Source organism: Tenrec ecaudatus, chromosome 16 (assembly GCF_050624435.1).
Source record: "Tenrec ecaudatus isolate mTenEca1 chromosome 16, mTenEca1.hap1, whole genome shotgun sequence".
Classification (NCBI taxonomy): Eukaryota; Metazoa; Chordata; class Mammalia; order Afrosoricida; family Tenrecidae; genus Tenrec; species Tenrec ecaudatus.
Genome location: NC_134545.1, coordinates 72796745 through 72811370, shown reverse-complemented (window position 1 = coordinate 72811370; position 14626 = coordinate 72796745). Strand labels below are relative to the sequence as shown.

Sequence of the window (14626 nt, the reverse complement as noted above, 5' to 3'; positions counted from 1 at the left end):
GCAGAGCCCAGGGTACCATGTGACAGAGACGCTGAGGACCAGAGAAAGACTGGCTGTTTGTTGAGAAGAGGTCTGCTTGCCATCAATGACTGTACCCTTAATGTTTTCCATTTCTGACATGTGGGAACCTGTTCGTTTCCCTAACAAATCCCCATAATTGTGAGTTTGTCATGAGTTCTGTGTTAGTCATTGCAATGGATTATCGAGGCAGCGGGGAAGCAGAGTGCTTGCTGTAGGTGGTTGGGGTTAGATTTGGGTAAAAGAAGAATGGAGGGTGGAGATATGCTTGACCTTTGCCGCATTACAACTGTCCTTGGGATGGTGTGGGTCTGCATTCTCCTCCTGTTTGTAACCAAAGTAACTGAGACAGAGCCGCCATGCCACTTCTTCACATGGTTCACAACATTTTCAAGAGAACAAAGAAGTCTGATCAATTTGATATACACGTCGAGTGTGCATTCTATTGCTATTACCCTCAAGAGGGTATGCCATTTCCAGTGTCACTGATCATTTGTCAATGGTCTCCCTAACATCTGTCGCCTTTCCTTCTAAACATTCCACTTGGGTGCCTACCCATTCTTACCTTCCGGTATAGAGTAGGGAGGAAGAAGGCATCACTCCAATGCCTTACCCTTTCTTTTCTGACAAAACCATTTTCATCAGCACTGATTGTTTTTATTGAATCCAGACCTCAAGTATGGTGCTCTGACTTTATTTCTCAGCTTTCTAAAATGTGTAGGCTAGCCACTCTTCCCATTTAGGCGTAAAGCATTCATGGGCAGTGTTTTCCCCAAGGTGCCCTCCTAGTTTATACCATCGTTTACATATTTGCCGTAATGTGTCCTCCAACATCTGCTGCACTGATGGGACCTTCAAGTCTGCGAGATTTGTAATTTATTAAAAATGGAACTTATGGGGCATCCATTTGAGTCTTTTAAACAGCAGGTGGCAGGGGGGGTCAAAGGGTATAAAGTGTAAAAGGGTATAAATGCTCATCTTGGATAAAGGGGAGAGAGAACAGGAGAGTCTGCAGGCAGTGGTGCGGGTCTGACACCTGTGAAAGGAGAGAAACCAGGGTAACGAGGAAGACAGCAGTGCAGCTTTGAGATTATCTCAGCCTCGCCAGTTGGGAGACCCACACTCAAGACGCTCAGTTAGAGGAATCCTTCCTCAGGCAGAAGTGGCTCTACTCTGGTAGTGTCCCTGCTGTGCTCTGTGGGGCCGCTGAAGGCTGTCAGCTCACTACTCTCCTCACAGCAGGTTCACTTAAAGAAGAATCTTAGTGGTGTACCTCCTAGCAGCCATGCAGAGAATTGAGGATTTTTTTAAATGCAAATTCTTGGGCAGATGGTTTTGTTTGTTTGTTTTAAAAGAGATTACCTTGAGAGGAAGGATCTGATACAATTAAAAAATCAGAACAATCTTCCAGTCTGGGAGTCTGACATGATTAAAAGATGATGAAATTAGAAATAAAAGGTGATGGGTCAAAAGTATTCTGGAACTGCCTGGCATACAAGGGCTGTGTTCATTGTAATTGAGGGGAGCGCTCCATTTGGGTCAGGAATCAAGGGAGTTATTTTGGGAACAGGTTCATCAGTGACCCCCCAATGAACTAATGAACATAAGCCTTTAGTGCTCATGTCTATGGTTCTGTTTCTTTACTTCTCCGTAGGTTCTTTTACAAAACTTTCTCAGCCTTCTCCTTCTCTAGGGAGTCAATCAAGGGGTACCTCAGTGTCACTATCGAAGGTGACCAAGTACTGGGAAGGAGCTTGCCTGACCATCCAAAGAATCTCACAGTTTAACCAGGCCTCAACCAGTCTCATAAGCAAGTACTTAGAATTTACCAGTTCATACCAAATTTTGCCTGATCATCTTCTGTCAATAACGTGCCCTTTAAAACAGTGGTTCTCAACCTTCCTCATGCCGTGACCCTTTAATACAATTCCTTGTGTTGTGGTAAGCCCCCAACCATAAAATTAGTTTCATTGCTACTTCATTACTGTAATTTTGCAAGTGTTATGAGTCATTCGACCCTCAAAGGGGATCATGCAGTAAGTGAATAACTTGAGCATGAGTTATTTCGTGCTGGCTACTGCAGAGAAGTAAAGCATAATGGTATTTTCCCTAAAGGGACGACAAGTTCCCTACTCATGTCACCTAGGAGTAAGCCCTGATTCTTCTTAGTCAATGGGGAAGGTCATTAGCGTCAATAATGACTACCAATAGTGTACAGATCTGTTTTATATTTAGAATATCCCTATCAAGAACATATTGACATTATCCTCCTTTGACAAGTAAGGATGTCTGAGCTCAGAGAGCTTTAGGAATTCACCTAAATGAAACCAGTTGCCTGTACTGAAACGTGAACTCAGGTTAGCCAGACCCCAGAGCCTAGACTTATAATCACATTTTTCTATCTCTTAATCATTATAATCAGGGCATGTTCAGGTCCGATGGCCTTGAAGCTTCTACATTAAGTAATAGGGCAGGAAGGCCTCTTCTTTTTTAAATTTAAATCATTTTATTGGGGGCTCATACAACTCTTATCACAATCCATACGTCAATTGAATCAGGCATGTTTGTACATATGTTGCCCTCATTCTTTTCTAGACAGTTACTTTCTATTGACCCTTGGTTTCAGCTCTTTTTTTCCCCCTCCTTACCCTCAGGAAGACCTCTTTTGTAAAAATTATACATATACATACATACAAGGGACCCATGTAAGTTAAAAATACTAGAGCTTAAACCTCATTATCTATATCATTATTTCTAACAATGCAATTACTATAAATAATATAAATTATTCTTTACCTCCAAATGGATAAAGATCTTGTTTAGGTATTACTTGAATAAAATGAAATATTCTAAACACATACCCCCTTTGCAACCACTATATAATTTATCTGGCTCTGAACCACACTCCGCCTCCTCAAATTCACTTCATAGTATACTTGCTTCTCTAGTAGACCTAACAATTTTATCCTTACTTCCAGCTTCTTAATTGTTATTATAACTAATAGTTCTCCGTGTTCCAGGCATTTATACTAAGTTCTTTTCTCTGGTATTAGTCCCATTTTCCAGAGGACATTGGTAGTTTGGGCAAAATCACATTATCTGTGTTAGTCCCGGTAGACTAGAGAAACAAATCCATGGAAACTCATATGTGTATAAGAGAGAGATTTATATAAAGGGTAATGGTACATCAAAAAAAGCATCCCAACCCAGTCCAGTCTAAGCCCTTAAGTCCAATATTAGCCCATATGTCCGATACCATTCTATAAAGTCTTCTTCAGACTCAGCAAACACATGCAATGATGCTGAATGCAGGACAATCACAGGCCAGTGGGTAGAAAGACTTTGGATCCAGTGGCGTTGTAAGCATCTCAGTGTGGGCAGGGGTTTCCATGTGGCTTCTCTAGTTCCAAGGGCACGGGGTCTATCAGCATAGTGCCATGTGTCTTGTCAGTAGAGTGTCTCTCAGGGAGTGAGCTTTGTCAGTAAAGAGTATCCGAAAGAGTGAGCAGACAGAGAGAGAGAGAGGGAGACTGTCTCCCACATCCAAGGAGGAAATCCGGGAATTCCCAGAATTCTCAAGTGAAGGCCATGCCCACATAGAGGCCCATTGACAGACTAGACTCCACCCCTTCACTCTTAATCCTATCAAGTCCCATATTGACACTAGAGTATGTAACTACCACATTAACCCATAACAAAGATGAAAGATTATAGTCAAAGTACAACATGGATTAAATCTTTTACCTTTTGTATAATGAGTTAACTAGAACATATCTGACACAGAGAACTTCAGCCAAATTCCCCCAAACCAGATGAGCAGTTATAAAAGACCAGCTCATCGAAGGACCAGCCTAGCAATTTGGTACCGAATTGTGTAGTCTTAGCCACTGCATGTAGTACCTCAAATGGCCACATTAAACAGTCTATGGAAGCCCAAACTAGACATTCCAGTCTTTGATAAAGACTCACTACTTTGATCATAATCCCTGTTAGGCAGCCATAAATAGTGCAATACAAAGGGTATTTCAAATCAAGTCAGCATTCCTGAGATGTAGTGATCTCTGTTGAAATAACAATAGTTTCCCTCTCCCCTCCCCCGTCCTCCCTGTTGACTTCAAAGTCTGCTCTTTTTTTGGTGTGAAAAACATTTTTCTTGATTCCATTTTTCTTTTATAATAGTGGTCCCATGCAGTATTTGTTTTTATGAGATTGACTGGATTTGCTGAGCATGTCTTCAAAATCTGACCGTGTCATGAGTTGTTTGACAGTGTTATCATGTTTTAGAGATCCATAATACCCCGTGGTGTGTATGTGCTAGAGTTAATGTATCCATTCTACATGCAAGCCTTTTGGTCTTTTCCATCTTTTTACTCTTGTGTATAGCAATGTGATCAATGGTTGAGGATATATTTGCTCCATATTTCTTTGGGGTATAGACCGAGTAGAGAGATTGCCGTGTCAGATGATGTTTCCATTCATAGTTTAAGGAAGAACTATACTGTCTCCCACAGCAACTGTACGATTTTGTAGTCCCACTTGCAGCATGCAAGTGTTCCAATCTCCCCACATCCTCTCCGGCATTTGTTATTTTCTATTTATATTGAATTTTGTTATCAGTGCTAATGTGAGGTGTTATCTTAACATTGTTTGAATTTGCATTTCTCTTACAGCTAATGATTGTGAGCATGTGTTCATGATTGTTGGTGGCCCGAATATCATATTTTGTAAATTGTTTATGTCTTCTGTCAACTTTTAAATTATTAGTGTATTTATTATTGAGAACAACACTGTTTTTCTACAGATTTTGGATATCAGTCCTTTATCCAACGTACAATTGCCAATCAGTTAGTACTCTTTTTATGAAGTATTGTGATGTACATAAATGTCATATTTTGGAAGTCCTATTCCTCTCTTTTTTCTTCTGTAGTGCCGTTGTTGTTCTTTATTATTATTATGTTTGGCAGTGTATTTATGCCTTGTATTAGGGCCCAAAATTTTGTCCCTATTTTTTCACTGGTGATTTTTATAGTTCTAGGGTTTGTATTTAAGTCATTAATCCATCTTGAGTTTCTTTCTGTTGCAGATAGAGATCGAATTTTTCCAGTACGATGTATTGAAAGACTCTCCTCTCCATTGAATGTGTTTTAATCTTTTCCTTTTAAAAAAATCAGGTGTCTGTAAGTGCTTGATTTTATTTCTGAGTTCTCATTTCAGATCCATTACTTTACATATCTGTCATTGTACCAATATCAAGCTGTTTTGATTACTATGACTGTATCATTAGGTGTTTTGTTATGTGGGGGATTTAATTCACATATCATACAATTTAATCATTCAATTATATTAAAAAGATGTCTGCAATCATCCCACAATCAATTTGAGGACATTTTCTTCTTGGACTCATTCTTTTTAGCTTCTCACTTGCTCCCATTCTTGCCTGCCATCCCTGGATGGTTATCAATCTAGTTACCGACCCTATAGATCAGTGGATCATGGGAGATATATATGTATATGTATAATACAAAATAGAAACAGGAAGCAAACAATCAAATAAACAAATAACCTCAAAAATGACTAGACAAACAAAAAAATCTCATTCAAAGAAGAATGTAAAATATTTAAAATTGAAACCGTTTGAAAATGGGTCCAAAGGGAAATCAAATGATGAAGTTGCGTTTTAACCTAACTCCATCTGCCATTGTTGATCTTATAATGCACCCTGTCAGGTGCAAGGCCAGTCACATTCGTGAACTATGCTCAGAGGGGATTCACTGGGAGCATAGGCTCACATATGGACCTCGCAAGTGGGTTTTGTGCTTCCACTGTCATTCAGAGCTTTCTACCTACAGGGTGTTCACATGTAAGTTTTGATACCATTCCTTCTTTCCGATTTGGATTTTGTTATCTAATATCCTTGGATCACACAGGCTGGTGTGCTTCTTCCTGTGGACTTAGTTGACAAAAGAGTTCTTGTTCGAAGACAAGCCTTTAAGACCCCAGATATTATTCCAATTTATAAACAGGTGCCATCTGGTTTCTTCACCACGCTTTGTATATAACACCCATGTCTTCAGGGATTTCTCCATGTCGTTGAGCATCAAGCTGGGTCACGTCATAAGGACCAATTATCCCTAGATTTGGGAGACAATTAAATGAAAGCCCCAAATCCATTCATCTACCTATAGATTATGTGGTCTCTAATTCACTCGAGAGACATTATTTTATGATAGAGAGCTTTATAAATCACCCACCTGGAGCATCAGGTAATTCTATTGATTGTGTCATTAATTTAGCCATTGGTACATAATGTAAAACATGGTGGAGAAAGGGACATTATATAAAAATAGCCTGGTTTCGGATCACAAGGAATAGCATGAATTGTTAGTTTTGTGTAAGTAGTGTCCAGCCACGTAAGAGGTTAACCTGTACAAGATAACCATTCATGTATAATAGGTTTTGATATAATTGAGAGTCCCCCTATTTTGTTTTTGCTTTTTAATAGTGTTTTGCTTACCATAGGTTTCTTTCCTTTCCAAATAAAGTTGATGATTCATTTTCATTGTCCCATTTTTTTTGAAGAATTATGCTGGGATTTTATTGAAATTTCACTGTATTTATATATTTGCTTCCAGTAATATTGACACTTTCACTTTATTAGGATTTCCTATCCATGACACTTCCATTTATATAAATCTCTTTTTATTTCTTGAAGTGGTGTTTTGTAGTTTTCTTTATACAAGTCTTTTGTTTCTCTAGTTAGGTTTATTTCTAAGTATTTAATCTTTTAGACAGTTATTATAAATGAAACTTTGTAAAAATGTCCTGTTCAGAAATTTATTATTCTTTAATAAACAAAAATTCTATTAATTTCAATTAGTGATTCTATATCCTTCCACATTGACAAAAATTATCAAATTTTTTTGGTTTTCTGTATATAAAATCATATCACCTGTAAATAGAGCTTTACTGTTCTTTGTCCATTTGGATAGCTTCTATTTATTTTGGATGTCCAGTAGCTCCAGCTAAGACTTCCAGGAGTATATTAAACAAGAGTGGTGGTAAAGGGCAACCATGTCTAGTTCCCTTTTAGAGGAGGGATGCTTTCAGTTTTTCTCCATTGAGTGAAACGCTGGCCATTGTATTTTCATATATGGCATTTTTTATGTTGAAATGTTTCCCTTCTGTTTCTATTTTATTGAGTTTTTTCCCAAGAATGCATGTTAGATTTTGTTGAGTGTGTTTCTGCATCAATTGACATAATCCTGGTTCTTTTTGTTTTATGTATATGGTATATTAATAGGTTTTAGTAGGTGCTTAGTTGGATTTAATGGTTTGGTTCTTTTTTTTTCCATTGAGGTTGTACCATTTTTTGAAGCTAATTTATTTTTTATTATTTTATTTTCAAGTTTAAGGCAGTTTACTCTATCTTTCAAACTAGTCAATTTCTCCTTCAGTGTTTTATATCCACTCTATTACTTATTGTCCGTTTCATTATTGTTACTACTGGTTCCCTATTTGGAATCTTGTGGTTTATTTCACTTTATATATTTCTTGAGTGTGTTGACTTCATGATGACGCCTTGTATGTTGATTTTAGGTTGCTTTCTGGTTTTTTTTTTATTCTCCCATCCAAAGAAGTCCCTTTGGTTTTTTTTATAAGGTTGGTCTTCTTTTCCCTTGTCTAAAAAGGTTCTTATTACTCCTTCATATTTAAGAGATAATTTTGCAGGATATAAGATTCTTGGTTGGTAATTCGATCCCTCATCCAAGGAAAAAGCAGTAAATACAGTTCTATTTTTTCTTGTCTGCATGTTTTTTGTTTGTTTGGTTTTTTGCTTATTTGTTTTAAATTTTGTGTTATAAAAACAATTAATGTATCATACAATTCAGTAGTCAATCATATCAAGAAGTGTTGTGTAATCATTGCCACATCTACTTTGGAATTTTTCTTCTTTCTTATACTCATTGATATTGACTCCCTATTTCCCCCACCCTCCCCTTACCTTCCCCTAGACAATCATCTATCCAGCTATTATCTTCATAATTCCCCCCATCCTGGTTTCTCTATGCAGATAAACATACAAAGCAAGGGCAAACAACAATCAAGGACTCAGCAACAATCACCATATAAAACAGATAAAGACCTAAATCTAAGAGAAAGCAGAAAATATTAAAAATTTTGTAATAAAATCACATTGAGTCCAGAAGATAAAATTGCAAAGTGTTACATTCCAGTCTGGTACAGCTGCTAAAGTCCACTTTATAATGTTTTTTGTCTGACATCAGGGCTATTAAACTTCCTAACATAGGTGCATTGTGGATTCACCAGGGACTCGATCCACGCAGGGACCCTATAAGTGCATGTGGGGCTACCATGATCGTCCATAGCTTTCTACAAACTGGGTGTTTATAACTAAGGTACTGGTACCAGCAACCACCTCCAAGAATTTATTCTTTGTAATCCTTGGCTCACACAGGCTGGTGTGATCCCTCCATGTGAACTTAGTTTACTCCTCACTTAGAAGGCTGCTTGTTGTCAGGTAAGGCTTTCACACCCCAGATGCTATTTTTCATGATAACCAGACACCATCTGCTTTCTCCACCACATCTTGCTTGGCACCTATGACTTCAACAATCTCCTCATGAGGATGGGTACCAAGCAGGGCCGTGTCATAAGAACTATTTGTTCTTAAATTGGGGTTATGATCAAGTGAGAGCTCAAAATCCATTTATATAACTATTGTATAAGATAAAAGGATAAAACTATCCTGGTTCTCTTTTGGAATGTCATTGTCATTTTATGGTAGTATTACACAAATCTTTTCCATGGGTGTGTTAGTCTGGGTAGACTAGAGAAACAAATCCAGGGAGACTCATATGTGAATAAGAAAGAGCTTTATATTCAAGAGCAATTGGATATTGAGAAAACATCCCATTCCAGTCTAGATCAAGTCCATAAGTCCAACATTAGCCCCTATGTCCAATACTAGTCCATAAATGCCTCTTTAGCCTCACAGCCATGCAGTAATGCTGAATGCAGGAAAATCACAGACCAGTGGATGGAATGTCTTGTGGATCTAATGGCAGTAGAAGCATCTCAGTGCTGTCAGGCGTCTCCACGTGGCTCCCCCAGCTCCCAGAGCTCTGTCTGCCATCAGCATAGCTCCATATGGCTCGTCATCAGTAATGTCTCACAGTGAGTCCACAGTGTCCCCCTCCAGCGAGCTATTTAACTCCTTCTTGCCTCCAAATGAGATCGTCAAACTGCGACTTGATGGACAGGCTAACTCCACCTCTTCACTCATACGTCTCAAGTTGACAACAGATTATGTAACTATCACAATGGGCTTCCTGTCTTTTGATAGTAAATGGTAAAGCACTGCTGAGCTAAGGATTTTAAACACTATATGAATTTCATAAAAATATATAAATTGTTAACTGGTATAGCTTTAAAATGAGGGTGACTAGACACTAGTGATCCATGATGGTTGAAGATATGGCAAAATTTTCAATACCACTCATTTACAAGAGGGAAATCATGCCTGTTAAACTAACACATATAATATAAAGGCAGAGAAAGTGTGAAAATAACAAATATATGTTAGTGCCAGGTCACCATTCATTGACCATCCCCAGAGCAATAGGTTCCTGAACCAACCTAAAGTCCAAAATCACCAATTTCTTAATCTTGGAATAGTATTCAACTGCTTCTTCTTCCACTAGGCCATTTCAGCTTACAGCCAAAAGGAATAGTTCTACTCCTTCCATCTGTTAGAAGTGAATTTAACATCTGTTAGAAGGTGAAGTCCAGTTCGTTTAGTGGGGTTTCCAGTTCAAGTCCTTCTTGGTGTGGTCTACAAAAAGTGTTGTTTACCTTAGAAGGACAGAGTCTAGTGTCTGAGTTGTCTATAGTACCTTGCTTTGGTCACCTGGGGTTGGTTGGAAACTTGATCAAAAGTGACCACATTAGGAATATAATACTGGACACATTTTCCTCTGGGGTGTCTCTCTAAGAAATATTAAGCATTTTTTCCAATGGAAGGGAGCCCCACGTGACCTACTCATGATCAGAAGTGCAATTGCCTCCTTCAATATAGACATACCCCCTCTCCTCTTGATACAATCTCCCAGTAAACTTCATTAATTCTTGGAAACCCTTGTAGGATTGTCTGTTAATCTCGGGTGGATTTAGAACACTACTATGGAGGGAATTGCTTAATCTTCTCCTTCCCACTCCCCACCTAACCAGGAAACTGACCCATGTTGTCAGGTGATTTTTAGGTGTTCTAATAAGAGGGTGATATACCAATTATGAAATCTAGGTAACTTCCTGAATGGTTTCTATAGAAAAATCTGAGGTTATCTTTATTGGTTCACCTGCGTAAGTGATTTTTCTTTTATCCTCAGTTGCTCTCAGAATTCTTTGCTTTTCTTTGATGTTAGAAAATTCGACTATGCTGTATCTTAGTGATTTTCTTTTACGTTCAGTTCTACTTGAGGGTCTTTTGGCTTCTTGAATGGTTATTTTCTGTTCTGTTCTGATATTAGGAAAATTTTCTTCTAGTGTTTCTTGGATTATCTTCTGTGCAGTTAGTTTTTCTCTGTTCTGGTATGCTTATCAAGCATAAATTGTTCCTTTTGACACTGTCCTATTGAATTCTCTAATTTTCCTTGAATATATATACATAATGTGCATGTTATATATAATATATATCTTCCTGTAGTTTGGACCTGTGAGAGTTATCTTTAAGCTCACCGATTCATGCTTATATTGCTTCAATTCTATTGTGTTATTCTTCCAGAATGTTATCCATTTCTATCCAATTTCCATTGGGAATTGTTGAATTATTCCTATTTATTTAATTTGGTCTTGTAGTATTCTTCTGTTGTTTTTTTTTGTTTTGTTTTTTAACATTTCCTCTGTGTTTTTCTGTAGCCCTGTCAAGTTGTTCTTCCATTTCGTTAACACAGCTGGGCATTATTCTTCTGAACTCCTTCATGGGAAAGTCTAATACCATCTGAAAATATCTGGGTCTGGGTCTGGGTCTGGGTCTGTAAAGGCCAATTGTTTGTACCACCTATTCTTCCTTTATCGTGCACAGTGAAACTGTTTTTCTGAGACACGCTGCTGCTTTTATCTTGGTCTTTGGGATCATATGATTTTTAGAATAAATAATACTCTCTGTACACTAGTTGGAGCTGTTGGAACTTCAAGGGTAGCTGGGTTGTGCAGCTGTAGCTTATTCCAAACAGGGAGGAACAACAGGAAAATTGGTTACTCTTTCCTGTTGAGGCCCCAGTTTCTAGGCCAGCCTCTGCAGTTGCCAGGAGGTGTAGGCCAATGACTGAAACAGCTATCATGAACGAAGGGGAAGATACTATCCAAGAAACTCTGCCCATCCACAGGAATGTGTCTGCTGGAACTGAATGTAGATCTGGGCCCAGCATCAATTTAAATCAGCCCGATCTGACAGGGATCCAGTGTGTGGGCGGTGTCTCTTCCAACCCCAGAGTTGTGGGATGTTAATGAAATTCAGGCTCTTCCCAGGCCGATTTAACTTGGTTCCCTTTCTCCCGGTACAGGCTCCACCACAATCACCCCCTAGGACCACTGAGGGAGAAGTATCCTCTGCGGGATTAGATTAAGTCTCAGGCTGGGGGGAGGGTAGGGAACGAGGAATCAGCTCTCCCTAACTTCTCCTAATACTGCACTCTAGAGCATTGCATGGAGGCAGCACTGCGGCATCTGGTCCGGGAAGCCAAGAATTCACAAGCATTTTGAGGGTTCTTGTGTGCATTGCCTCTTTCTGAATGGTTAGGCAATGTCTCTTTCAGCTTTCTGTTAACCCAGATTTAGAACTCATATTTTAGAAAGTGTTATGCTTAATTTTTTTTTAAGAAGGAGCTACGGGGCTACAAGGCCTTGTGTTTATTTTATTTGCACTCTAGAAGATTATCAAAACATTCGATTCAATGATGTGAAATACATTTCCCTTGAGTTGCAAATGTAAATGCCCAAATAATAAGTTTAGGTGACATGCTTATCATGAGTATTATATTTTTCTGAGAATGATTTAATTATAAATGTGCTACTCTTGAAAACTAGTTCAAATTAGTAATCAATAAAGAAGGGCAGCTAAGGAAACTAGACCAGGAGTAAAATTATTCAAACTACTTTGCCAATCTTTCTGAGCAGAAGCACCGTGGAGGGTCCTTCTCTGGTCACGTTCCTTGAACTGGTGTATCCGAAGGAACCTCAAAGTTTACTCTGTTCAGTCCCTTCAAAGAGGCATCAGCGAGACACTGACATTTCAAAGACTCAGATATTCCAGCTAATAAGCACCATTAATAACCAGCCATTGATGAAGTATATTACAGTAAGTTTCCTCAGCATAGAATAGAACTTTATCCACTCAACCCATGGTTAAGATGGTTAAGATTGGGTACAACCCGCATCCTGAATTCTTTAAAATACCTGTCTATGGCTAGTGAACTTACATGTGTCACTTCTATGTGATTATAAAGTTTATCAAATTATTCTTTTCCCCCATCAACCGTCTAATTATCCCTTCCTTTTAAATTTCCAAATATTTTCCCGAATTGATAGGGGCCTCATTTCTTCAGGAAATATCTAGTTGACTTCCCCCCTACTCGTTGATCACATCCTTCATGATCCTACCTCGGGTGTTGGGATGTGCCCTCAGCAATCCACAGGGTCTTAGACACAAAGTCTTTTTCCTTCACAAAAAGCAATAGGTAACATACTGTGAACATCTTCATTTTTCCCGTTGGATTTTTAAGTCATTAAGGGTTTTTATTAGTTAGTGCATATTTGAACTTATATCATATTTGTGCATATGTGAACTTGTGTTAATTAAATGCCAAACATATTTTTTAAACCTTTTACTGTGAATTAGGTGGGAGGTTCCGTTTCTAATGATCATTTTTATATTAAACAACTTATCTTCCCATTGTTTTCCTGACTGCTGCCCCTTTTCTTTTCTCCTTCTTCTAGAATATTGTCTTCCCATTCATGCATGTTAACCTCTAGCCTATTGCCTCCCCTTCTCTCCTTCCCCTTTTCACCCCTGGTAGCCATCAAAACCTGTTTCTTTTGGTATGAAAAGCTTTATCTGGATTTGTCTCTCTTTTATAACAGTGACCTCATACTTCTTGCTGTTGTGAATAGTGCTGCAATGAACATGGGTGTAAATGTATTTGTTCATGCTATGGCTCTTACTTCTATAGAGTATATTCCAAATAAAGAGATTTCTGGGTCATATGGTATTTCTATTCCCAGTTGTTTTTTTAAAAAAACACTATACTGCTTGCCATGGTGATTGTACCGTTTTGCAGCTCCATCAGCAGTGTGTGAGTACTTCAATCACTCTGTGCCCTGTTCAGGGTATGTATTTTCAACTTTGTTATCAAGGCCAGTGTGAGGTCATTTCTCATTGTAATTTTGCTTTGCATCTCTGGAATGACTAGTGATCAGGAACATTTCTACATGTGTTTACTGGACACCTGGATGTCTTCATTCGTGAACTGTCTGGAACACATATTGTTCTTTGCTATGGTTTCCATAAATTTTTATTTGAAACAAGTCAACTCTTTGGCCAACAGTATCAATGAGTTAGTAAGGCACTGAAATTAGGGAGGTAGAACGAAGTCTAAATTCAATACCACGTCATTGTCTGACTCATCATCTTACAGATCAAAAATTGAGGTTAAATAAGTTTCCCTTCGCATGAGGTTTGGGAAGAGTAGTGCTATGGGAATCTAGACTAGCCCGAGTTATGGTCTTTACTGAACAAAGGAATAATGAGTGTTTTAAAATAAAGAATGGTGTACATCAGGTTTGTATCCTTTCACCATAATTATTCAGTCTATATGCTGAACAAATATCCCGAGGAGCTGGACTATATGCAGAGGGACAAGGCATCAGGATTGGAGGGAGGCCTGTTGAGAACTTGAAGTACCTGCTGATGAAAATCAGAGACAGCACCCACTAGTATGGAGTGCAATCCAAGGTAAAGAAAATCAAATTTCTCACAAGTGGACCAGTAGGTAACATTATGATAAAAATAGAAAAGCTTGAAGTTGTAAAGGATTTCATCTTGCTGGATCCATGAGTAATCAATGTTCTTGGAAGCAGCAATCAAGAGACCAAACCATGTGTCACACTGGGCAAATCTGCAACAAAAGATCCCTTTAAAGTCCTTAAGAGCAAAGACATCACTTTGACGACTAAGATGACCTTGATCCAAGCCATGGTATTTTCAATCGCTCCATGTGCATGTGGAAGTTGGACACTGAATGAGGAAGACCACAGGAGAATTGATGAATTTGATTTATAGTATTGGAAAACAATATTGATAATATCGTGGACTCTCAGAAGAACATGCAAATATGTCTTGGAGGAAATACTTCCAGAATGCTCTTTCAAAGAAAGGATGGCAAAACTTCATCCCACGTGCATTGGTAATATTCTCAGGAGAAACCTATGCCTGAACAGGGATATCAGGCCTGGTAAAGTAGACAGTCCATAAAGAAGAGGAAGGGCCTTGTCGAGATGGATTGGCACCGTGACTGCAACAAGCCTCTCAGAC

The 14626-nt window shown here is 38.5% G+C and overlaps 1 pseudogene; it reads left to right on the top strand.

Annotated features, from left to right (window-relative positions):
* LOC142428625 (26S proteasome regulatory subunit 4 pseudogene) overlaps positions 1-14626 on the top strand; it is a 36950-nt pseudogene that overhangs the window by 2920 nt on the left and 19404 nt on the right.